The sequence below is a fragment of the Martes martes genome (genome assembly GCF_963455335.1).
Source record: "Martes martes genome assembly, chromosome: 14".
In the NCBI taxonomy this organism is placed as follows: Eukaryota; Metazoa; Chordata; class Mammalia; order Carnivora; family Mustelidae; genus Martes; species Martes martes.
In genome coordinates this window covers 10,778,744-10,804,861 of record NC_137902.1, presented here as the reverse complement: position 1 = coordinate 10,804,861, position 26,118 = coordinate 10,778,744, and positions in this window count along the sequence as shown.

Sequence of the window (26,118 nt, the reverse complement as noted above, 5' to 3'; positions counted from 1 at the left end):
GAACAAGATCTTCTTCTAATGGCTCTTTGAGCCACTTGGAACAAGGTAATGCTTTGTTGGCATATTTGTAAAAATCTGAATAATAAGATGGTAAGATTTTTAAAATATTGATTTCTGAGTACTATTTTAAAATACAATTTCTTATAAAATAATAAAAAAGTAAGCATTCGAAATAGCCAGATGGGGTTGTTTTTCTCTTCCATTTTGAAGGTGAATAGGGGTCTGTGAAACATTACGTTGAGGAAGGCTCTCAGAGAGCCTGTTAAGGAGGATCTCTTTTGCCTTGCTGGAGCCAGATGGATGCCGGCCGGAAGTTGGCTTCTGCAACTCCGGAAGTTGTGGGGAAACAATGGCGGGGTGTGCAGAGCGAAGACTGATGGACCACTTGGCTAGAATAGGAACAGCGGAGAGGTTGAATTTTACCCCGAGCATCCACTAAAGCTTTAATGTGCTGCTGGTTCACATTTCATTTCAGTTTTTACCGTGTGGGTCATGTCAGCACTATTCCTGCAGTCTCTTTGGCCAGTCTCCGTTTCCAGTCTTTTTGTTGTGGTTGAAACAATGGGTATAGCAATGCAGAAATAGAGGCAAACACCCTGGGATAATTGCAGATTCCTCACTCCCTGTGCCAGGTTCAAAACCATCTAAAGATTGGAGTTACTGGGACCCAAGCTCTGCTGGGTCTTGAGCACACATTTAATAGTTTCACACAACATCTCATTGGTTAAAAACAATCCTTGGGAGCACCTGGGTGGCTCTGTGTGTTAAGCATCTGATTCTTGATTTCGGCTTGGGTCATGAGGTTGAGCCCTGTGTCAGGCTCCACACTCAGCATGGTGTCTGCTTGTGATTCTCTCCCTCTCTCTCTCTCCCTCTGCTTCTCCCCTTGTTCTCACACACACACACACACACACGCATACACACGCACGCACATTCTCTCTCTCTCTTTCTCAAATAAGTAAATCTTAAAATAATCCAATCCTTGGTATTTATGATTTTTTTTTCTTTCCCAGAGGGCTTGAGTTGATAAACTATGTTGACTTCCTCCTGGCAGTTGGGAGCACCTATAGCAGTTCTTGGCTCTGGATGTATGGTGACATCATTTAAAGAGGTTTGGATAAACAAGTATCAGCGCACAGCCCTTCTTCCAGACCTATTGAACAAAAACCTTCCAGACTAAGTTTAACTAACCCGAATCTAGAAGGTGAGGCCAGGCATCTCCCACTCCTTTCCCCCAAGTCTAGGGCCCTGAGTTACTTCTCCAGAATTCAACTTCTAAAAAATTACTCCCAGGAGGCCATTTCTCAGGTGTGTTTAGCTGAGTGGGAAGGTGTGGTGTGGAGAAAACAAGATTGGGCTGGGGTTGGTCTATGACATTGGTGCTGCTCATCTGACTTGGACTGTCTGAGGCCCATGGAGAGAAAGGCTATGGGGAGAGAATGGAGCAATGAGGGGTAGGCATGGCATGGCTTTGGGTGGGCGCCATGACAACGTATGGAGAAGAGAGGATGTCTGCTCCACCTGTGCGTAGCATACAGCAGGGCTTCAGAGCCGGAAAACACCCCACTCTGCCCGGACAAGGGTGGTGGCACCGGGAAAATGGAGTGTCTGTGGGTCAGCGCTGTGGGCACTGGCCTGCAGGACAGAAGAGAGGGCAAGAGCTATCATGAGCCTATGGAAAGACTCCCTGGTGACTCTTCAAAGTCAGGGTGTATGGGTGTGGGTGGGAGTGTTTGTGTGTGTGTGAACCTACACATGTATTTCTCAAGGGGTTAGAGGTCCTGCATCATGAGTCTGGAAAAGGTCCGGGGATACCTGGGCTGATGCCCTTTCTGTGACCCTTCACTGTAGCTATGGGCTGGGATGCTGGGGTCACAGGCTGATCCAGCCTTGGCTCCCATCCCATCTCTGGGTGCACACGGCCTACAGTGACTAAGGGGTGAAGCAAAGAAACCATTAGCATTTACACCTGTCTTTGGAATCCAGTAAGTCCATGTTCCATGAAATGCATATAGATCCCAAGTCTCAGTGCTATACTTTGCCTAAGATCCGACTCTCTTGTCCACCAGCAGCCATACAAAATAATCTTCTCTAAAGATCGGATCAAATATTGCTTTCTTCAGGTAGTCTTCCTTGATCTCCATGAGCTACAAATCTCTCTTCACCTTCTGGTTTGTGGGGTCTATCATTTTGTGGTTCTCTTGGAGTTTACCACTTTCTTCCCTAGGTAACTGCTAATCACATTCGTCTGTGGGACATGCAGTGGACACTCATCATTTATAATCTTCCATTTTCCCAGCAGATGGAAACTCCTTGAGCGCAGAGCCCAGTTGTCATAGTCTGTCCAGAATGCTACAACAGAATACCATAGACTATGTGACTTAGCCAACACTTACTTCTCACAGCTTTGGAGGCTGGAGGTCCAACATGAAGGTGCCAACAGCTTTGGTATCTAGTGAGGACATGCTTCCTGGTTCATAGATGACCATCCTCTGGCTGTGTCCTCAAAAGGAAGAGGGGGTGAAGGGGCTCCCTGGGGTCCCTATTTTAAGGGCACAAACACTACTCACAAGAACTTCACCCTCATGACCTAAGCACCTTCCAAAGACCCCATTTCCTAATGCTATCATATTGGGTGTCCAGATTTAACATTAGAATCTGGGGTGGGGGACATTCAGTCTATGACACCCACTCTTAGCCCTCCTACAAGTCAGTGCACTCAGGAAAGGCACAGGAACGTGTTTGCTGGACATGAATGGTTAACCCCCGCATCCTTCCAGCTGAACTACCATGGGCATTTTGCTTGGAAAAATAGGCTTCATAAAGAGGCTCTTCTTATTGTTTGAAGAGTCATTCTTGTTTAACGTTGTTTGGCTTGGGCATCTCTAGGGGTCTTTTCTGAGTAAACTTTTATCCCCCTGAGCCAGTAGGCATGGAGTGCATGGAATTCTCTGCTGGCTGGTTGAATTAAGTAAATATTTAGGGTTTGGGGCAAAGCATCCTCACTAGGTACCCAAACAAGTAGACTAGACAAGTAGTTCCCAACTTCAAGGGAACTGAGGAGCACCCCATTTTAATGGTAAAAACTTGCACAGATTTTCACTCTATGGTGGTTGTGCTTTTCAGAATCTGTTAATTGAGCACCTATATAATGACAAAATGCAATGGATAAGTTGAGGAATAGTTTATGTGTTTTTTGTTTGTATTTCTTTTTTTTAAAGATTATGTTCAATTAACCAATATATAGTACATCGCTGGTTTTTGGTGTAGTGTTCAATGACTCATTAGTTGCATGTAACACCCAGTGCTCAAGCAGGTTAGTCTTAACAGCACCTACAGGCATGTATCTGGTGTCCTTTTATTTTTTACGACTAAATAAAGATAAAAATGGCAGTGTTCGTTGCCATGTGCATTTGTAGAGTCTTTGAAATTGCTCCTTTCCCTGCAAGATGTGTGGCCCATGGATTGCCAGTCACTGCGTGAAACTGTCCTTTTGATTAAACCTCATGGTCAAGGATCAACACTGTGGCAGATGAGACCAAGAGGAGAACCACAAGCTCTTAGCTTCCTCCAGGTGCTTTACTTTTTGTGCATAAGCACAGCTGAGAACCGGCCTGTCTACAAAAAGAAAAAGGTGAGAGGATATCTGTTTGAAGATAAATCTCACCAACAGTATCATGCAGCCTAAAGCCAGACTAGAAATAGTGCCTTGCCCCCATCACCAACCCCCATCCTGCAACTGGAACTTTCTTTGATCTGCTCCAGGATGCACTCCTTCCCTCTCCCACCCGTCCAACCTCTCGATGAGCTAACAAATCACTGGGGTTGTAAAAAGGGAAACCTGATATTTATTCCTCTAAATTAGAATGAGGGGGAACTGTAGATAGTCTTATGTAAATAGAATATTGAAAAAGAAGCTGCCCAAAGCTCGTTTGTTTACTGAGTCTGATAGAGATCATAGAGGTCAATGTTGGACAAGCCAGTGGTCTGAGGGGTACTTTATGGGCATCGATCTTTTCTTTCCAGTCAGACTTGAGAGGTTGGGAAAGGGGAAGTGTGTCACAACCATAACAAGATTCCGAGCATCCAAGTGGTTTTTGTCCAATTGTTTCTAGAAGGAAAATACTACTTCTCTATCAACTCACTATGCAGAGCAGTTTCCATGGGTTAAACGATTTTAACAGGAGTCAAAAGCAGAAAGAATGTGCTGACCTCAGCTCTTAGCAATTTGGGGAGATTTCTCTGTCCTTGTGTGATATGAGTCTGCCTCTGGGTGCTCAGGCAGGATGGTGGTGCTGTGCGCTTGGAGCTTTCTGCGTGATCAGATCACACAAATCTGTTTCAATAGTTCAAACATACCCAATCTCTTTATCTTTCATCCTCAGCTGTTTCTCATTTGAGTCAGTGTTTCCTTAATATAAATTTCCCAAGTTATTTTATAAAGTTGAGGACCTAATGCAATTTCTGACTGTCACATAATCAATATGTCCTTGCTATTGCTATGGGGAGATGGAGGAAGGTTTCCGTTATGGCCCGTGGGTCAGAGTGCAGGTGGCCTGGGGACCCCTGAGCTTGTGGCTTGTGTGCCAAGGGAGAGCCGTCTTGCTGGGGACTGAGCCCTTAAGCTGTGGAGTCTAACTCCAGAAGGCAGTCTGAACTGCGCTGTAATATTGCGAGAACCAAGTCATATTAATGGTGAATGTGGAGAGAGAAGGCACGGGCTCCCCTTCCCCGTGTAACTAGGGTGGGTCTATCATTTGCAGATCAAAGAAACTCTGGTAGTCTGAGCAGGGAAGGAGGCCATCAGAGTTCCTCCCTGTGAGATCTTGTTGGGGTCCTCCAGATTCCTGGCTCCCCAGAATCTGCAAGCCCACAGCCCCTGCGTGAGCTCATCCCATTTTCCATCCCCTGCCCTGAGTCTGGCTTAGGGGTGCAGCCTGACCCTGTCTCCCCTCCCGGACGGCTCTGCTCTCTACCTGGACTGTATTGGATGCTGCACTCAGACCGGAAGGGCCTCGGGCTGCCTCCCCCCAAACCGTGACTGCAGGAGGTTGGCCCGGGCTGCCTTTATGTTAGGTTCTTCTGTAGCCAAAAATAGGATTTTTCCTTTGGCTACCATTTGGCCCATATGTTCATGTCTTTGGTGTTTTTCAGTTTTATGTAATAACAGGATAAGAATCTTACTATCTCCTTATTGCTGTAATTTCTAAATATTAAAGACTGAATTATGGGTCTCTGGGGGAAGCCAATGATTTATATCTCCAATTTACACTAATGGATGGTACAATTAATATTTAATTAGAATATCTTCTGGAATGTTTTCCAGAAAATTTTAACTTAATTTTAGGTATAAAAAGGTACAGCCTTTTAAAAAATTTTCCTTCTTTTTTTTTGTGGCATTCATTTTTTTTTTTTCTTGCTCTTTTCGGTTCCTTACATTATCGCTGGATGTGATTCATTGGACTGTCAGTATTGGTTTAGCTTTTTGGTAAATTTAGAAAATCTTCCATTGATTTCACTCATTTAAGCTACGTGTGAAAAAAATGTTAAGGGTGCGTGGAAAATTTTACCTGGACATCTATCAACCCCAGGAATCTTTAGGGATGGAGGCTTTTGTGAGCTTTTGGGTATTTCTGATGATGACCAAAAATGGAACTGCGGCATAATGCTTTTGGAATTCCTCTAGGTGCATGTTTTTGCAATCCCTGCTCTGTCCCTCATAATTGGCAATAAACTGAAAAATAAACAAAAAAGGAGATGGTAGTGCTTTGTTCTAAGAGTCAGGAAGCAAGGGGCTTTTTTTTTTTTTTAAGATTTTATTTATTTGTTTGAAAGAGAGTGAGCAAGAGAGAGCAGGGGGACGGGGAGAAGGGGAGGGAGAAAAGAGACTGCACAGTGAGCAGGGAATCTGACCACCGGGGGTCCTGGGATTGAGCCCCAGGAGCCCAGGATCAGGACCTAAGCCAAAGGCAGAACTTCAACACAACAAACTGAGCCACCCAGGTGCCCCGGGGGCTAGTATTTTATTTCCGAGCCAGGCTTGGGCTGGAGAGGGGAGCCCGACATGGAGCTGGGGGACATCACTGGAGAGGACAGAACAGAGTAGCATTAGCCCTGCAGAGTGGGGGCAGAGGCGGCAGGGGAGTGGGGGAGGAAGCCCTTTGGAGGGTTTAAAGAAGATGGAAAAAAAGACAAAGGAAGAAAGGAGACTTCGGGTAGCCAGCAGAGCCACCAGCAACAGCCTCCAAGGGCTCTCTTGGACCCCTCCCCCCGCCCCACAGTCAGCTCTCTGGACCTCCAGTGAATAAGCACTTTGCGCTGATCCTGTAAGCCCCTCTCCACCAGGCATAACGTGTTTACTGTGGAACTGCTGCTGGTGTCCGTCACCCCGGAGCTCCGTCTCAAAACTCCAATGACACGTAACCTACATGACTTTCTCCAGTTACAACCAGGGAGTCATTTGCTTCTGATGCTTCATGCAAAGTGACTGGCCAGGTCAATCTTGTCCTGTGGCCACCTGCCAAGCCTGGCTGACATTCCAACCTGGGACCCCACAAGTGCCGGAGAGACAGGTCAATGCCCAGGAACTTCAGAGAACCGGCAACGGAGAAGCTTGTACAACAACTGAGACCTCAGCAGGCAACAGACTTTAGGTTTTGGTATTGTTGATGCACTCTTTAACCTACAAGATGAACAGATATTGATTGCTAAGAATTCTAGCCCAGCAGAAGAATATAAAGAGAGGATGTCTTCTATTCCAGAAACCCCTCTCTTCTAGTCCAACTCCCTACATATAACACTGCTAACAGTTTGGTGTGCATTCTTCTGTACCCTTCGCTATGCCCATGAAAACACACACACACACACACACACACACACACACACACACACACTTCCAGGACTTCTGTTCTTTTCATTTTGATAAAAAATTTGATAATGCAAGACATTCACTTTGCTGCCAGCACTATACCAAGACTCCTTACATGCTCGTGTAGGCTTACAACTGACCTCTCGCCTCTGTTCCATAGACTTGCTCTACCTTCACTCATTGAATATTTCCCTATTGGTTGATATTTGGGTTCATCTCTATTTATTTGATCACTCAATAAATACTTCTTAGGCATGAATTAAATGCTAGTCTCTGGGGGTACCTGGGTGACTCATTTGGTTAAGCGTCTGCCTTTAGCTCAGGTCATGATCCCAGGGTCCTCGGATAGAGCCCCGTACTGGGCTCCCTGCTCCCTCCCTCCCTGCTTCTCCCTCTCCCTCTGTGCTCTCTCTCTCTGTGTTCTCTCTCTTGCTCTCTCTCAAATAAATAAAATCCTAAAAAAAAAAAAAAAAAAAATCCATCTCTGCTCTAGACCAAGATCCCTGCCCTCATGGGGTTTGGTGCAGGGGGCACACATGTGCCCCCTTCCTGATCACGGGGCAGGTTTTGGGGTATAGTGTGTCAAAGAGCTTGAGGATTTTACATGTGGATGGGTCCTGCCCAAATACCATGTACCTAACTTTAGATCATATCTTTTAAAATCCTAGATCTTTTTTATTTCTGTGCAGGGAGAATCAGTTCTTTTCCAGAGTCCTGTCTCCTGTGGACCCCCTGAAAGCGATTATATTTTAATCAGAAATGCTGGAGGAATAATTGAAGTCATAATGGAAGAGCTCTTCTGTCAGGGAAACACTGATGGGATTTCTCACTTGTGTTTTGGCTACTCTCCTTTCTCAGCAAATGTAATTTAAACTGTGCAAAGAACCATCATCCCCACGCCTCCTTGGGCTCTAAAGTGCCTGGGGACTGATGGAGGTCTCCTGTGAAATCTGACCTCTTGCTAGACCTGCTGAGGGAGGAAGGAGTCTTTTAGAAATCCGGAAGTCTGTTTCAGCCTCTCGGCAGTGGAGATTTCAGCCAACTCTCTCAGCTTGTGTGGTGGGATAAGGCTGCCCTGAGAACAGGGAAAGCAGCTTTGGAGAAAGAATCTTGTTAGGGTTTCTGATGTTTCCAAATGAACAGACTCTACGGCATTAATTTAAGTCCCACGGGTGAGGTCAATACAATGTCTCCCTTTTGCTCAGTGGTCTCTGACCTCATGTTTCAATGTTTTCAGCATCTCTGGATATAGAGCCGAATAATTGTTGCCGTCTGCACCTGCCACGAGTGTAAGGAAACCAGGATGGCTTTAAGAAAATCAGGCATCAGGTTCTCTAGTCCCTTTTTCTTAGGTGTTCCTGGGAACCTCTGCGTGGGGAGGGAGGAGAGGGATACTGTCTACAGGTAGAAGAGGGGAATGTTCTATGGGAAAGGGATCAAAGGCATAGGAGTCCTATAGCCAGAGTCTTGGGGTCAAATACCAGGATGGGCATTAGTAATGATGTGACTCTGGGCACATTACTGACCTCCCCAGGCCTCTGTTTTCTTGCCCATAGAAGTGGATAATAATGCCATGCTGCACAGGGCTGTTGTGAGATTTTCTAGATTTCTAGCCACTCCACTGGCGTTCAGATGTGGGTTTGGTGCCCCGTGTTTAGCTGTAGGACCCATTAGGCTGGAGGGCGGGAGAGCTGGGGAGGGAGGTCTGTGATTTACTCCATTTATGGTCCATGAGGGCATGCGTTGCTGCTCGGGTCTCAGCCCCTGGACCATGCTTTCCTCCATGTGGCCTCTGGCCAAGTCGTTTAACCTTTTTGAGCCACTCGTTCCTCGGTCAGCCACAAGATGTGACTCCGCATCTGAAGGGTGTCCGTGAGGACCACGCAGGACAATGCCTGGGGGTTCTACACCAAGCCTGGTGTGTGGAGAGAGCGCCGCCAATGGGGGCCCTCACCCCTTGATGTCATTCCCATCCTCACTCCTGCCAACCCCTTCTTTTTACTTCTGCTTGAATTCCTGGAGGCGGATGAGTAACTGTAGCCAAACAGCCAGCCACACGCCCATTTGGCAGAGTGAATGAGGAAAACCATGGTCCTTTCCCATTGTGTAGACATCAGTTCTCTGTCTTCAGCTCAGAGAGGCAGCCAAACCTATGGGGCAATTTTCTCAGAAGGAACATTACCTGTGCTGAAAGGGAAATGATAATTCTTGGCAGAGATCCCTTATAGTTTCAAAGGACAAATCAACGCAAAAAACTTCACTGAGCAGTTTTATCTAAGTTGCTTGGGGAGCATTTTGAACTAGTGTCAACGGGGCAGTGGGTCCATGTGCTTTGTTCACTCACTGTCCTCGTAGCCATAGCACTGGCCCTACTGAGATTATTTTATGAAAGTTTGGGTGACCAGTAATTCTCTCCTTTACACGTTCCCTAATACAAATGTTCTTCCCCTTGCCCTTTGGTGCAGGATGCTGGAATTTCAATTGGTGGGACATGGGCAAGTGCAAAGGCGTGTGTTCATTCATTCAATACTCATCCATCCAGCAAATGTTTACTGTGCACCTGTTACATGCCAGGCACTGATCCAGGTCATGAGAACACAGTAATGAGGAAGGAACACAGTGTCTGCCCTACAGAGCCTTCAGAGAGAAACAGGCATCCGACAATCACGGAGCGAGCCCCTAAAATACAAGCCACGATAAGTGCTAAAGAGGAGAGATGGATGGTATGGCGTCTCTAACCTATTCAGATCTGCTCTTCCTGGTCCGGGAGAGCTGAGTTTTCAGAAGGGGCAGGGGAGGCTCTGCTGGGAAAGTGGTCCTTGAATGGAAATCTGAAGGATGAGGATGGGCTAACCTGGTTCAAGGAAGAAGAACATTCCAGAAGGATGGAGTGGCAAGCTTAAAGGCCCTGAGGTGAGAGAGCGTGCATGCTACAGAAATTGAGAAAAAGCCGGTGTGGCAGTGAGTGGGGCATGAACAAGTCAGGATGAGTCTGAGGAAGAGACCCTCTCACAGGCTGTGCAGAGCCTAGAGGGTGCTGCTGGAAACTTCTCTTTTTTATTCCAGTTCCAAATGGGAAACCACTGTTGGAAGGTTTTATGAACGGGTGTTTGTGTGTGTATGAGTATGTGTGTTATATGTGACTTGATTTCCATTCTGGAAGCACCTCTTGGCTGCAGTGTGGCCAGGAATGGGAATGGGGGAGCAGTTAGGGGGAGCAATTAGGAAACCAGGGAGGGATGGTGGGCAGTTGGCCTGAGATGATTGTGGAAATGCCTGGGCCTCTGAGAGCATTCAGGAGATAAACTTGACAGGATGCAGTTCTGGGTTCAGAAATGGAGGGTTGGAGAAGTTAGGGCTGACATTCAAGGTGCCAACTTACATAACAGGGTGAATAGTGGAGCCATTCACTGAGATGGGAAACACTGGGACAGAGTCAGGCAGGCAAAGGAGATGGGGTGGAGGCAGCATGTGGAAGGCTCTGAGTCCTTCCTCACAGAACTCTCTGGGCCTTGCCCCTGTCCCCCTGTAGCTCACATCACCACAAGGAGGAATCTCCTTCTGAATTCTGGCCCATTCTCAACTCTACCAACAAGCTTCAAGATTTCTCCTCATTGAACATCACCACTTTGCCGTGTTTTCATACTTGAGGAACTCAGTTCAACCTCTGGAAGAAATGCAATTTCATTTAGACCAAGTCAAAGTCAAGTTCACTCTCCTTTTGGTAAAAAATAACAGTATCAAGAGCCACCATTCCTTGCAGGGCACGGTGCTTGGTGCCTAATATTTGCAACTTTATCTGAGCTTGGGACTAAGTCAGATCTCCAGCAAGCGATGAGCCTGGTTCTAGTTCCAGCAGTCAAGGAATTAATTCATTGAACAGACACTCCATGCCAAGAATCTACTGTGCTATGCTTGGCTCTTGGGATACAAAGACAGGATACGGTTCTGTCCTCAGCATGGGGTGAGGAAAGTGGGGAGACCTACATGAGCTACCGTGTCCTGGCTTGAAGAAATGATCTGGCAGGGAAGACACACATACTGAGACCTGGCTAGAGGCAGAATGAAGTGATGGAAGGAGTAGGTCCTGAATTACAGAGGAGAAGGGATTCACTTACAGGGAGGATTGGGCAGGCTTCCTGGAGGAGGTGGCACTTGCTGGGGGTGTGTGGGGTGAATAAGAGTTCAGGATGTGGATGAGGGAAAGATATTCTGGGCACAGAAATCAAAGTCAAAGTGCGGGGTAGGTTTGGGGAAAGGCAGGTGGTAGGGGCTGCTGGGAGGCAAGGCACATGACGGGGAAGCAATGAGAGAGGAGGCAGAAATTAGAAAGGGCCGGACAGTGGAGGTTTTCCTGTGCTGAGGAGTTTAGAACTGACTCTGCAGGTGGCCCCAGCTGTGGCAGGTTCCCAAGGAAAGGGAGTGGGAGAACAGTGCCTGTAATTTAGAAAGATGGCTTGGGCGGCAAGGGGAAAGAATGGATTGGAAAGGTGAGATGTCAGAGGCAAGTTTCCAGATTTAGGTCACTATTATAGGCTGCATTGTGTTTCCCCAAACACCCTAACACCCCGGACCTGTCATTGCGATCTTATTTGGAAATAGGGTCTTTGCGGACGTCATCAAGGTGAGATGAGACCATTGGAGTGAGTCCTAATCCGACGTGACTGGGGTCTGCATAAGAAGAGGCAAATTTAGACACAGTCACACACACACACACACACACACACGCGGAGGGTGCCGTGTGACAGCCACGGAGGCAGGGAGTTTTGCTATGCAATGGCAAATGAGGGAGCGCCAAGAAGCGCCGGTGTTGGAGAAGCTACGAGAAAGGCAGGGACAGATTCTCCCTTGAGCTTTAGAGAGAGCGCGTTCCTGGCGACACCTTGCTTCTGGACTTCTGGCCTCCAGAACTGTGAGAGGGGAGGTTTCTGGAGTCGTAAGTCCCCTGCACTGCCCTGTGCTCCCCTGAAACCCCAAACCACTCCTTGCCCGGGGGAAGAACCATTATAATGGCAGGGGCAGCAGGGGCAGAAGTGACAACACACTCTGGAGACTTTATAGCCTAAAGGTTGGTCCCTCCAACAGCTAACTTGGGGTCGGATTTGCCCTGTGCCTTGCATGAGGAGGCCGCTGGTGCTTTTGGGTTTAAGCTGCTGCCTCCTGTCACTGACTCAGTGACAGTTTAAAAATGAAAGTGAGAACCTCACTCCATAATTAAAGAATGCAAATCAGAGCAACAAAGAGGGCCATTGTTCATGCATTGAATTGGAAAGAAATTAAATTAGGTGTTGGGGACAGGGGAGGGAGGCGGTGTGTGGCAGTCACGCTGAGAGTGTTGATGGGTGTGGAAATATGTGCAGCCTCTCAGGAGGACCGTCTCTCGCATCTGTCAAAATGTTTTGTGCAGAGACAGGGTCCTGTACAGCACAGGCGAGTTCCTACGCTGGTACATGTCTAACCTATGATCGCACTTGCAAAACTGTGCTAATTTGTATGTGTAAGGATGCTCACTATAGCACTGTTTGTAATGGAAACAATAGAAAAAAAATAACTAATTTTATGGGTCAACACGAGTAGACTAAGGGATGCCCAGAGCTGGTAAAATATTTCTGGGTGTGTCTGTGAGGGGTTTCCAGAAAAGAGTGGCACTGGAATCGGCAAACTGAGTAAAGATGGTTCCCATCAAAGTGGACGGGCAACGTCCAGCCTGGTGAGAGCCTGAGTAGAGGCAGAAGGTGGAGGGAAGATGGGCTTGCTCTCCACGTCACCTGGGTCATCCATCTCCTGCCCTCAGACACTGGCACTCCTGCTTGTTGGGCCTTCACACTCAGACCAGGACTTATGCCATCGACTCTCCTGGTTCTCGGGCCTTTAGATTCAGGTTGGAAACAGACCACAAATTTTCCTCCCTGGGCCTCTGGCTTGCAGACAGCAGATGGTGGGACGTCTCTGTCTCCGTAGGATTGCACGAGCCAAACCCTCATACTAAATCTCTTTCTGTGTATCTCCTGTTGGTTCTGTTTCCCTGGAGAACTCCAATACACAGCCTACATGTTGTTTGGTAGGAAACTGGGTCATTTTATTATGGACATCAATACAACAAATTACTAAAATTAATTGGAAGACTATTCTGGGGTAACTGTACTGCTCGATGGAATAAAAACTTGGTACAAGGGCTTTTTTTATGTTTTAAACTAAAATAACTTCATTTGAGCTGGAAACATAATTCTATAACTTGGAAACTGTTTATCAGCAACTATTAAGAATGAAAAGATGTTTGCCAACATAGCCCTCCAGGTCTACTTCTGTGTGTATTGCCACAGACTTGCATCATATAATCAACAAAAGACATCAAGAATGTTCCCAACAGGGGCGCCTGGGTGGCTCAGTGGGTTAAAGCCTCTGCCTTCAGCTCAGGTCATGATCTCAGGGTCTTGAGATCGAGCCCCGCATCGGGCTCTCTGCTCGGCAGGGACCCTGCTTTCCCCCTCTCTCTGCCTGCCTCTCTGCCTACTTATGATCTTTCTATCTGTGTCAAATAAATAAATAAAATCTATAAATAAAACAAAAGAATGTTCCCAACAGCTCCATTTATAGTAGCCCAAATGGAAACCGATGCAAATATCCAAACATTGTAGACCGGGTCAATGAACTGTGGAATCACAGATTATTGTGATTATCGTCAGATTATTGTGATTATCGTCAGATTATTGGAATGCTACACAGTGACGAAAACAAACTGCTTCTCTGTGCAATAACCTAAGTAAATCTTATAGACATAATGTTGAAGTAATGAAGCCAGACATAAAAGACAGTATAGTAGTACACACCACATGATTCCAGGTGTCTGAAGTACAAAATCCTATAAAACCAAATGAGTGATAGAAAGTCAGGTGGGGGTGACCTTTGTTGGGGGGGGTACGTAATGACTGGGGTGAGACATGGTAGAGTCTGTTTCTTGGCATAGGTGGTGATTATTTGCATGTGCTCCCTTTGAAAATTCATCAAGCTCTGGACTGATGGTTTTGGTATTTTATAAATGTAATACCTCAACTAAAAATTTGCTTAAAAATAGATACCACCCAACAACAAAAAAGAACAAACAACCCAATTAAAAAGATGGGCCAAGGACTTGAGTAGACATTCCTCCAGCTTTGCGCAGTGGCAGTATCATAGCCAATGAGGTTTATCTGAGGCTTGATTATTGCTAATTGAGTAGATATTCCTCCAAAGATATATGGATGCCCAATACACACACAAACAGATATTCAGTATCACTAATCGTTAGGGAAATACAGATCAAAACTGGAATGAGATACCACTTCCTTCCCCTTTAGAATGGCAATGACTTGAAAAAAAGAGGGAAAATGACAGGTATTGGTGACAATGTGGGGAAATTGGAACACTTGCTCATTTCTGGTGGAAATGTAAAATTGTGCAGCTGCTGTGGAAAATGGCCTGATGATTCCTCAATTACCATATGGTCCAGGTCTTCTACTTCAAGCCATATATCTCGAAGAATGTAAAGCAGGGTCTCAGCAGCACTTGTATAGGAATAGTCAGAAGATGAAAGTAACCCAAGTGTCCGTCAAACGATGAGTATGTCCACACAGCAGAATATTATTCAGCCGTAAAAAGGAGCGGCTACAACAGGGGTGAGCTTTGAAAACATTACATAAAGTAGTGAAATAAGCCAGACACAAAAGGATCAATATTGTATGAAATCCCCGTGTGTAGGGTACCTGACATAGACAGATACATTGAGACAGAAACTAGAATGGAGGTTACCAAGCTCTGGTGGGAGGGAGAATGGAGTTAGTATTTAATGAGTGTGGAGTTTCAGTCTGGATTGATGAAAAGATCTGGAAATGGATAGTAGTGATGTTGCCTATGGTTATGTATCCGACGGTTTGAATGTACTTAAGGCCACTCAGCTGTACCCCTAAAAGGGTAAATCTCATGTATATTTTATCACGATAAAAAAGAACTATGATATAAATAAGAAATAGAGATCTATGTGATTTGAAATGATCATTAAAACATATTAAGGGAAAAACCGAGAACAGTATATATAAAGAACCTAACTCTAATTGATTATTTTAAAAGCATATGCAAATAGATACAGTTCCTTTAATATTTTAACCAAAGGATGTGCAAGAAAAGTTGGTGGTGCTTATCTTTACAGAGGACAGGAAGTAGCAGGGAGAGCCGGTGGTCCTTTTTTATGGAAACCCTTCTCTGCATAGTCTGAGATCTTCTTTCCCTCCCAGGCACAGGTATTGTCTTTATTCAAATAACCTAACATGGGAGGAGGGGGTGCCCGGAAGTTCCCTTGTATTCACCTTCTCCAGTTTGTAGGTCAGTCCTCTGGGGAGTAGTCTCGAACCCAAGCCCCTGGGTGGGAAACAAGCCAGCAGACCACTGGCTTTAATGCGCCCCTGCTCCTCCCTAGGACAGCATGACATGGGACAGTCTGACCACCGCATTTAGGAATGAGCAAAGCCAGTTAGCCTGGGGCTCTGGTTTATGGAAGACCTGGCCCAGTTCATTTTTATAGACCAAATTATAGAACTCTTCACATTTGTTTTATGCAGTTGTTTCGATAATAGAAACTGAAGTACTTGCCCAAGAGGGTAAGGGAGAACGAACCAGGTATGTCTTTGAACAACAGCCTGCTGTGTGCTTACTGCCTGCAAATTACTGATGTTAGTGGAGGAGTCCGTTCCCGGAGGAAGCTTCTACGCTCCTAGATGGGTTTTGGACTTTCTAGAGACTCAGTGGAGCTGTTTGCCTTAGTATCACTGTGAAGCAGAGTCATTATTCCATCTAATCTGTGACAAGGGTGACAACGGAGCAGAGCCTTGCTGTCCCCTAATTGCCTTCTTGGTGGAAAACGAACTCCTCGGACCTGAGGTGTTGGTCCAAGGAGCTGTTTACTGCAGTACCTCACAAGCGCGCAGGAAGAAATCCCACATCTTCCCCGAATTCAAGGAACATGGTTGTCACTTGTGTCAAGTAGCTGTAGAGTGGCTGTCCCCACGAGCTACAGAGCGTTTTTACTGTCAAGGGGCCCCAGGAGACCTGAGACAGAGGCCACTTCAAAACGATGGGGACAGGGTGTTAATGAAATACCTCATCACTGAGAAGTTTCTAGTTGATTCCAAAGTGTAACTTCCCTTTGGAGGAACATTGCTAGTTTAAAAAATTAAAGTGTAATCAGGTGGGATAAGAACCCTGTTTTTCAGCTGTGGATTCCAAAACTGGGTTTAGCAAGGCAAAGAAAAACATTTTATTTCAACAGAAACTCTTCATCGTACCCAGTCAAGGGCATTTCGCAGCATGATTTTGCGTCTGTCTTAGGACAAAGAAATCTCCGGGATATGATGTGGTGGCTGATGAAGTTCTAGAACCCAGGTGAGGTTCGGTGGGCTGAGGTCCGGAGCCGATGACCAAGAAAGAATTCTTGAGACATCTTTGGTGCAAAGTGGTGGTTTATTAAAGCACGGGGACAGGACCCGTGGGCAGGAAGAGCTGCTGCCCCGGGGATGTGAGGAGTGGCTGGTTATATACACAGGAGTTGGGTAGGTGAGAACAAAGGGGATGATGTTAGTCTCTAGGGAATTTTGGAAGCAAGGTCTCCAGGACCTTGAGGGGCTAGCTATTGTCGGGAGAAAGGTTATTTATTACTAGTAGTAAAAATCTTCTTATGAGACCCGTTAGATGTATATCAGTGGGCCATATGCTTGGGAATGATTCTCGACACTATCTTGGAGATCTAGAGATAAAGTTTCACATTTCTCCTATCAAGTGTCCTTGTTAGTGAGATTTGGGTTTAGAAGAAATTTAACTTTATTTAGGGCTTGAGGAACTGAGTTATTTGCCTCTGGAAATTGTGCTATTGATCAGGTAACTTCTTTGTTTGTAGATCTCTAGGACATTGGTAAACCAAGGGAGACTCCTGTCTTGCAGGATTGTGATCTCTGCAAGTTAACTGTTTGTTTTTCTTTCAGGGCAGTCAGGGGTGCCTGAGGGATGTCATATATATTACCCAGGGGAGTGGGTGGAGAGGGTGTGCAAGGTGCCAGCTTTTGCTTTGTCCTCAGCCAGCCTCCTGCTCCCTCATCAGTGGCTTCCCTGAATGATATCCCCATCCAGTTAGTTCCAGCAACTGTAGACCCACTATAGTCTCCAGCCGACCTTGAGGGGTTGCTTCCATTAGGTTGGTCAGTAGCAGAGCTGAGAGCTGCTGGAATCCTAGGTTGTGGCTAACACTCAGTGGTGTAGGCTTTTCTGTGAGGAAGGCTGTGCTCATTCGTCTCATTTGAGAAGGCATAAACACCAAGTAATTGCCACTTCTCCATTTCTACTCCATAAGAAGGGTGTCTAATCATCATTAATCCCTCTGGAGTCTGGAGTGTGCACTGTGCCACCAGCCCTGTGATGAGCAGGTCTGGAATTAATCTGGACAGAACATGGCATCCTTGTCATCTAGCACTGGTTAATTTCCTCTCTCTCTCTCACAACCGGAAGCCCAGAGTATACTGTCTGTGGGAATGTGGAACACAGAGGGAACGGACTAGGATCTGCATTTGGGGGGACCCTGGAAGACAAAACCAAATCTGAATGCTGAGATTCTGAGGAAGTCCCAAGGGCAGGCTCATACCTCCGTCATCCCAATCTTATGAGTGAATTCAGGATGAGATGGGAGGAAGGTAGATGACTGGGTTGGGAGGACACACAGATGCTCCTGCTAACCAGGCCTGGCCTGCTGTCTGCAGTTGATCTCATCTGAGATGAGAATGACACAATGGGCCCATTAGCAAGTATAAATTAGACTAATGTGATAATGATTGTCTTTCGGTTCTTTTAGGAATTATACCAAGATACATGTCGTATATGCTTTTTTAAATAGAATAATCTGCAACAAATCATGATTCATTTTCCTGTGCGGCTTCATCAACCGTGAGGTTCCCCTCTTACCTTCTAGATCTGATAAGCTATAATTTGCATCGTGTCCTTGTTTCTATCAGCCTTGTTTTATTTTAGACTGAGCAGTTCTGTCTGCTCACTGATTCAACACCTTGCCAAAGAAGAATGGAAGAGCAGACACTTTCAAGGTTTAGATCCACACGCTGAAGGTGGGAGCAGTCTCTCATCCCCCATCAGGCAGTGTCCTGGGATTGCCCTCTTGATCCTACCTGAGTGCCTTTGCACCTGCTTGGTCTCCTGAACAACCCTGTCCTCGCTTGACACACCTGGGGACCCTCTTCCTTCCGATGTCTCTCCTGTGAAGCCTCCCCTGCCCCCGACATCTATTCATTCAAAAACATTTGTATTGATGTGCTGGGCACTTGCTAGGGCACTGGGGTACCACGGTAGACTTCCTGGAGTCAGTAAACTTAGAGTTTACTGAGGACACAAGATTAAAAAAAAAAAAAAAGTAAATAAGCAAACACAATTATTTAAACAGTGGTAGTTTATAAAAAGATAACCAGGCGCTAAGATGGGGCAAGACAGAGGAACTCCCAGGTAGGGAAGTTGACAGAAGCCCTCCTTCCGGAGGGGACCTGTAATCTGACCCCTGGAGGATGAGTGGGAGCCAGTTGGCCCTGGAGCAGGGGAAGGGCATTTCGGAAGCTGGGAAGGCCAAAGGAGGGAGCAGGGCAAGTTCTAGGAACTGCAAGAAGCCAGCAGGCCTGGGGAGAACATGGATTAAGGGCTCTCAGTTCATGTCCTCAAAACCTTTTGTGCATGCTCCCAATGTAGGGTGACTTGTGGTTCTCTAAGTTGGGTTGTCTGCCTCCTGTCTCGGCTCTAATCATCTGGTGTCTCCAGCAACGTGGTCCCTACTGGGCACACAATAGTTGTACAGCATGTGTTTGTTGAATGCAGAAGCCCATGACTCTGGTCTTTTCTTTGCTGGATGCAGAAGTCCATGCCTCTGGTCTTTGCTGGATGCTTGTTGCTTGCCTCTGTGTAAGCTGATACATGTGAAGGAGGGTGCAGGGGTGCAAATCCCCCAGGCGATGGCATCAAGGGGCTGTGGGTCATGGTTTCCAATTGCTGGGATCTTCCCTGGTACTCTCTCTGGACACAGAATTGCCCAGACCGTGTTTCCTGGCTGATAGATGGATGTTTCTACTTGTAGTCCTTGCTCTGGTTAATTCTGGTTGCTTGAATAACTGCAGGAACTTTGGCCTAACGTCATCAATGAGTTCTGTAGTCTGTGATGTAGATAGACCAGGCTTTGAGTCAGGAATAGACACGGGAGATCATCAACTCAGTCTTCAGACCAAAGGAGAAAGGCGGTTATCCAAGGTCACACAACAAGCTAACGGCCGGAAGGAGACTGGCTTCTGGAGCCCTTGACTTGCAGGCTTTGCTATGTCCACCGGCCATCTGGTCTCCACTTATGCCTCATCTCTTTGGGTTCCTTCACACACGAAAGACTAGGAGGGTGAGGCTACAGCCTGGGCTCCAGAGCCGGGCTGCCCCGCTGCTGAGGCCACCTGCACTGCCTAAGTCTGGCTCCCACACTGAGCCAAGGCCTCTCAGTTCTCCCATCTTCAAAATGGGGTAACAGCTAAATTTATCGTTTAGCGCAATGGTAATTCAGTTAAATTAAGTCATGCGAAGAACCTGGCACTTAGTAAGAACTTCATAAATGTCAACTATGATTATCCTTTCTCTAAACTCTGTTCTGAAGTGAGCACAGGCTCAGCGCACATTTCCAACCGTTCTTTCCTTCATGTATTTGGGTTTTTTGGGTTTTTTTTTTTTTTTTTTTTTTGGTCTTTTATTAGCTACTGAACTGGGATTTTATTTATCCATCTCTCCCTGGGCTACTGTCTCCACTGTTGAAAAAATTGTAAATCCCCAGCTATCATTTCCTTATTAAATTTTAGAAAATGACACCACAGTGCTCATGATACGTTCTTGCCCAACACTGACAATGTCGGGAGGAGGATTATTTTGATTAGAGAAATTAGTTAGTCGTGTGCAAGCAATGTAAATAGCATGGAGGAGAAGGGACCTGTGTGGGGAGAGCCATGGCTTGAGTTGTGGTCTTGAAGATGAGATTATAGATGAGACAAGGGATTTACATGCATAAAATACATCCTGATAGAGAGAAACCGAGAAAATGCAAATGGGAATGAAAAAGTTTGAAAGGCTTCAGTTGTCTGAATGAAACGCTAAGCTTCATGTCTTATATTTATCAGACGCCTAATGAGGATTTAAATGGAGGAGTGGGGGCGCCTGGGTGGCTCGGTGGGTGGAGTGTCTGACTCTTGGTTTTGGCTCCGGTCATGATCTCAGGCTTCCCTCGTGATCTCAGCGTTGTGAGGTGGATCCTGTGTTGGGCTCTGAGATCCGTGGGGAGTCTGCTTGAGATATTCTTCCTCTCGCTCTCCCTCTGTGAACCCCCTCCCCCCCCATAAAAAAATTAGTAAATCTTTAAAAAAATGAAATAAATGGAGGGGAAGTAGATGAGTAAGTAGTAGGCCGGTGGGTGGACCTACAGGTGGACAGGTGCCGAGTGGGCAGCTGGGGGCATGAGGGGGTGGCTGGATTTGTGGGTGAGTGGATGGATAGCCAGACAGATGGAGGGGGTGGGTGGGGATGGATAGATGGGAGGTCAGTAGGTGGGCTGGTGGATGAAGACAAAAGGTTCACCCGATTTTTCACATTAACTCAGCTGGAGCTCCGTGAAGTATTGTAAGTAGTAGATATCTGCGTGAAGTTACACGTTTTCTTTCCTCAAATATCAGTAAGAAAAAAAAAAAGGCAAGTACAAATCAGCCTTATAGAGGAAAGGCAGAATTATCTTTTTATTCTCTGTATAGAAAAAAAAACACAAAATTACGGTCATATGAGTAGGCAAAAGAAAAAAAAAGGCAGGGAAGAAGTAATACAAGTTTTATCAGGCAGCTAATTAAGAACAAATCACATTGCTTTTCTGGATTTTGTGATGCTAAAATTGTGATTTATTTTCTCATTCTTAAAAAATATTCACTTTTGTTTTTAATTTTATTTTTGTGATATTGTAGGCTTTTTCATAAAGGGGGCACCCAGAAGTGTTTATGTCTCAGAACCCACAAAACCTGGTTTCCCCCTAACAGTGCAGCATAAACTTTACCTTCCCGGTCCCCACTCTGCACTTCTCCAGTCACACCTGCCACTCTCCCAGCCCTGATTAAAACGGACCGCTTGTCTGCTGCCCCTGAGAGGGGCTGGGAGAAGATACCTGACTTGAATGGCGATCTCTGGTCTCAAAAAGGGCACTTGGCACTGCTCCACTGCGTGCTGTGTTTTCTTGGTAAGCCCACCTTCCCGTAATTGTCCATGACGACGTCACACTCGTGCTTTCCTCAGAGCTCTAACATCTGACCCTGTCCACATTCTTAGCTGATGACTTCCATTCTTTCACTGAGAAAATAGACAGGAACCACCCACCTCCCTCTGTCTACCAATCTCCGTCCTCTGCCCTGTCCTTTCTGGAAGACGCAAAGATCTGAGAGTAACAGGTGCTTGGGTGTCCCTCCATTCTCCTTGGCCCACTATGGAGGCCACTGGGGACAGTTCTCTTTCAGGCCAACATCTTCCTGGTTCTCTGCCCAAGGAGGTTCTTTGGTCACGGGTGGGGGGGTCATCTGGAAGAGCTGAGAAGTTGTCAGGCAGTAGGGGATGGGAGGGAGTGGAGGGCTTACCCTCTACGGAGCAGTTCGGATTCTCAGCAACCCCAGCCGGATGGAGCCCCAGCGTCTGCAGCAGCTAACGCACGCACCCTCTATGGACCGTCTTCCCTTCCCTGTCTCTTGGCCGCACTCTCACTGTGCTTCTTGGGATCCAGCTCCCTAGTAAGCTACTTGTCCCTGAATCTTTGCTCAGGCTCTTCTTAGTCTTCAAATTGCATCCCAAACCCACTGGGTCTGGACCCCCTTCGCCAGCAGCACCCCGGTCTAAGCTACCCTCACCTTGCGCCTGCAATATTGTGGAAGCCTCTCTCCGCGCTTCAACGGTTGCCCCATGTGGTTGTTCTACCCAGAAAAGCCGGAAGATCTCCATCTTTCAAGTGCATAAACCAGATCACGGGACTCCCCCGCTTACAATCCTTGCATAGTTGCCCATCCGCGGCGGGGTAATATCCAAGCAGCTCAGCCCAGCCCCTCCACTTCCCTGGCCCCGTGTCATTTCCGACCCCTCTTCAGCCAAGCTCTGTTCCCACGGGTCTTTGCTCTGGAACATGCCAGGCTTTCTCCTGTCTCAGACCCTGTGCTCAAGCGTTACCTCCTCAGAAAGGTCGTCCCTCTGTGATAGAAGGAACAACGGTCCCCTAAACATGGAACGTCCTGATCCCCAGACCCTGTGAATATTGACCTCGCATGGCAAAAAGACTTTTGTGATGAAATTCAGGATCTTGAGATGGAGATACTGTCCTGAATTGTTTGGCTGGGCCAGTGTAACTAGCACGGAATCCTTCTAAGAGGGAGGCCGGAAGATCAGAGTGAGAAAAGGCAATGGAATGGGGGGGATGGGAGAGGGAGCCAGCAGGGAGGAGAGAGAGAGATGCTGTGTTGCTGAGGACGGAATCAGGAACCCAGGAAATGGATCCTTCCCCAGAGCCTCTGGAAGGGATACACCCCTGCCGACGCTGCGGTTTTCGGGCTGCTCCCCACTCTACCCCCTGAAATGTAAGAAAACAAATTTGTGTTTATGTAAGCCACTGAGTTTGTCTTCCTTTTCTATGATGTGACTTGAAGTTGGGGTCTGAGACCGAACAGCCAGGAGAGAATTCTTGAGATGTTTTTGGTGCAGAAAGGTGACTTTATTATAGCACAGCGACAGGACCCATGGGCAGAAAGAGCTGCACTGGGATTGTGAGGAGTGACTGATTATACACTTTTTAATTAGTGGGGGTTAGGGATAGTGTTAAGTCTCTCAGGAATTTGGAAGCAAGGCTTCTAGGACCTTGAGGGACTAGCTGCTGTTAAGGTAAGATTACTCTTCGTCTTAATAAAACACGAAAATGAAGGCATTAAGGCAGCTCTGAGCTCCTCCAGGAATATCATGCTGTGTATGTTTCAGGTATCTATCAGTCGGCTGCAAGCCGTAAGGAAATTTAATTTGGGCTACGTTTCTCTTGCCTTTCTTCTCATCAGTTACAGCAACAACAGGGAACTGAGCAGACCCTCTGTAATCTTTACATTGTGCTTTTCTCTCCAGCACTGAGCACAATCTAATCAGTACCATTTGTGATTTGTTAATTTGTGTACTCCCTCTGACGCCCACTGGCTCGCAAGCTGTGTGAGCGCCGGGACTGTGTGTTGGTCACTGCTCTACTCCCAGCAGGGCCCAGGGGGTGGGGTTGCCTCTTCGCAATGTCTGCGCCCCTGCAAGCGTCGCTGCCCGTGCCATGCCTGATGCCACTTGTTGAACGCATGATGAAGACTCTTTCCCATCAGGACCGTTGAGATGAGCTGTTCTCTACCTACAGAGACAGACTTCCCCTTGGCTGCACTTGCCATGTGAGTTGTTCTGCTTCCCAGTATTGGTATGTTTGCCCTGAGCCAGCCATACCTGCCATTTGCTTCCTCATGGAACCAATGGCGCTGGAGTGGGTCTTTTGCTTGTCAGGACTCATTTGGGTTGTCCCCAGTAACAGGAACGATTGTAAGTATACTTCCCAATTAGATCAATCCTCATGGGGGACCGGGAAGACGTTTTCATTCATTGTCAAGTCCACATTATTAGATTCCCCAGCTCAAGGAGGCAGTTCACTGGAGTGCCTGGGTGGCTCAGTGGGTTATAAAGCCTCTGCCTTCAGCTCAGGTCATGGTCCCAGGGTCCTGGGATCGAGTTCCTCATCAGGCTCTCTGCTCAGCGGAGGGCCTGCTTCCCTTCCTTTCTCTCTGCCTGCCTCTCTGCCTACCTGTGATCTCTGTCTGTCAAATAAATAAAATCTTTAAAAAAAAAAAAAAAGGAGAAGAGTAGGGAAAAAAAGAAGGAGGCAGTTCACTTCTCCCTTGTCTGGGGCTCAACGCTCTTGGTGACAATCCCTCCTGCTTATTTTGCTACCATGAATTTCTTTCTGCTCTATCATTTCTGCTTCCCCATAGGTTTTGTGTACATGAAATTTTTACCATCTCATGGTTTCTACCACCTTACGATGACTACACTCTGTCTTTCAGAGGGGATTAAATGCTTGACTTAGGTACACCAAGTTGGTTCCTTGTTGCCAGCAATATAGGAAATGCAGGTTTTTTAGGTTTGCTGTGAAAGCTACTGTTGATCAAATTAACATAAATTATTGAGGCTGTGAACTGAACAGTTTACATTGGGAGTCAGAAATTTACCAAGTCATTTCCTCCTTAAAGGAGAAATCACCTTGAACAGCCACCACAGGCTTGGTGATATTAGCATTTTAAAACAATTGAATGCACTCTTTCATCTTTTATGCTGTTATGGACTTTAATGGAGTAAACATAGCAGGAAAAAAGTTAGTAAAATATGAAAGGGAGAAATTAGGCAGACTGCTAATCCTTTAGCAGAATTAAACACAGACGCCTCAAAGGTATTTCTGAGCTGCTTTACAGAAAAATAACTAAATAATTAATTCACTTTATGTATCCTCATGTGGCAGGAAATGCCAAATCTCTTTAAAATGTTGTTACATTTGTTTCTGAGTTCCTCTGGAAAGTTACATGAGGAAGGGCTTTTAGGTGGCAAAGTTCAGATTCTCTAAAACCTTTAGTCCTGTCTTCATTCCCGTCATTTAGAGGAAGTAAAAAATAATCTTGACTTACTGGGCTGCCATCCCTGGCCCTGGGGGAATGCTAGGGTCGGGGAGTAGGGGGAGCAGATTGCCATCGTTCTGGTTTCTGGGGGAGGAATGTCTTCCAATGACAGAATGGCAAAGTGGTGTTGAATCTGTGAAGCTATAAGCTTGGCTCTGGACATACATATGGGTCTGTAGGTGGGGAAATGGGAGAGTCACCAAAAGCAATCCTGGAGAGAAGGTAGGGCCCTTACATGACCCGAACCATTTACCTAGGGCCAGGCATTCGTTCATAGACATAGGTCTCTGAGCACCTACTGTGGCTGGTGCTGTGCTGGGTCCTGGGGCGAGCTGGTGGTCAGCATGCCAGACCTGGTCCAGCCCTTTTGGGGCCCGTGTTGCAATGGGACAATAACTGAGCCCCAATTATTTTTGAGAAGAGCTGAAGAAACAAAGTGTGTTGTGACAGACATCAGCAAAAAGGGGGCAAACATAATATCAGCAACTGTGAAAGAAGTTGACAAAAAGATGAAAACCTCTCAGTCTTTGAAGAATTTGAATCCTGAATGAAAGTCATCCAAAATAGGTGATTCCATGAGGTTTAAAGCAAAGGGCTGGATGAAGGCATACGGAGCAAATGTTAGCAAATGGTACTCACATCACACGAATGTGAATTCAAAGCCAAGGATTAAAATCAGGCAAAGGTAGCACTTCGTTATAAAGGATATTATCCCCAACGAGACCATAATGATCGTACACCTAGATCTTCAGGTTGTGTGGGAGGCAGAATAATGCCCCCCCCCGCCCCGGCAGATGTTCATGTACCATTCCTAGCACCTGTAAAAATGTGACCATGACAGAAGGGACTTTCTAGATGGGTTGAAGTTGAGGATCTCGAGATAGGGAGGTTATCCTGGATTATCCTGGTGGGCCCAGTGTAATCACGAGTCCTCCTAAGTGGAAGAGGGAGGCAGCAGAGTCAGAGAATGGGATATGATGTGAATGGTGCCACAAGCCAAGGAATGTGGGCAGCCTCTGGAGCCAGGAAGGCAAAGAAGCAGGTTCTGCCCTCGAGCTTCCAGAAGAATGCAGCCCTGCCAATTCCTTGGTTCCAGCAGGGTGAGTCTTCAGGCTCTAGAACTGTAAGATAATATATGTGTGTTGTTTAAGTGCCTACATTTGTAGTCATTTGTTACATGAGCCATAAGAAACCAGCACACGTACCAAATAACAAAGTGTCAAATTATGTAAAGAATAAAGGGTAGGGACTACAGTGAGAAATATACGGAATCAGGAAAGAGATTTTAACTCATTCCCGTTAACACCCAAAATTGGGTTTGAGATTGCTAGCTGCTCATCAGAATCTTTGGTCTTCTCTTACTCACAAGTACACAACTGGACTACATTTCCCAGCTTCCTTTGCAGCTAGATATGGCTATATGACAGTTCTAGCCAATGGGATATAAAACATTTC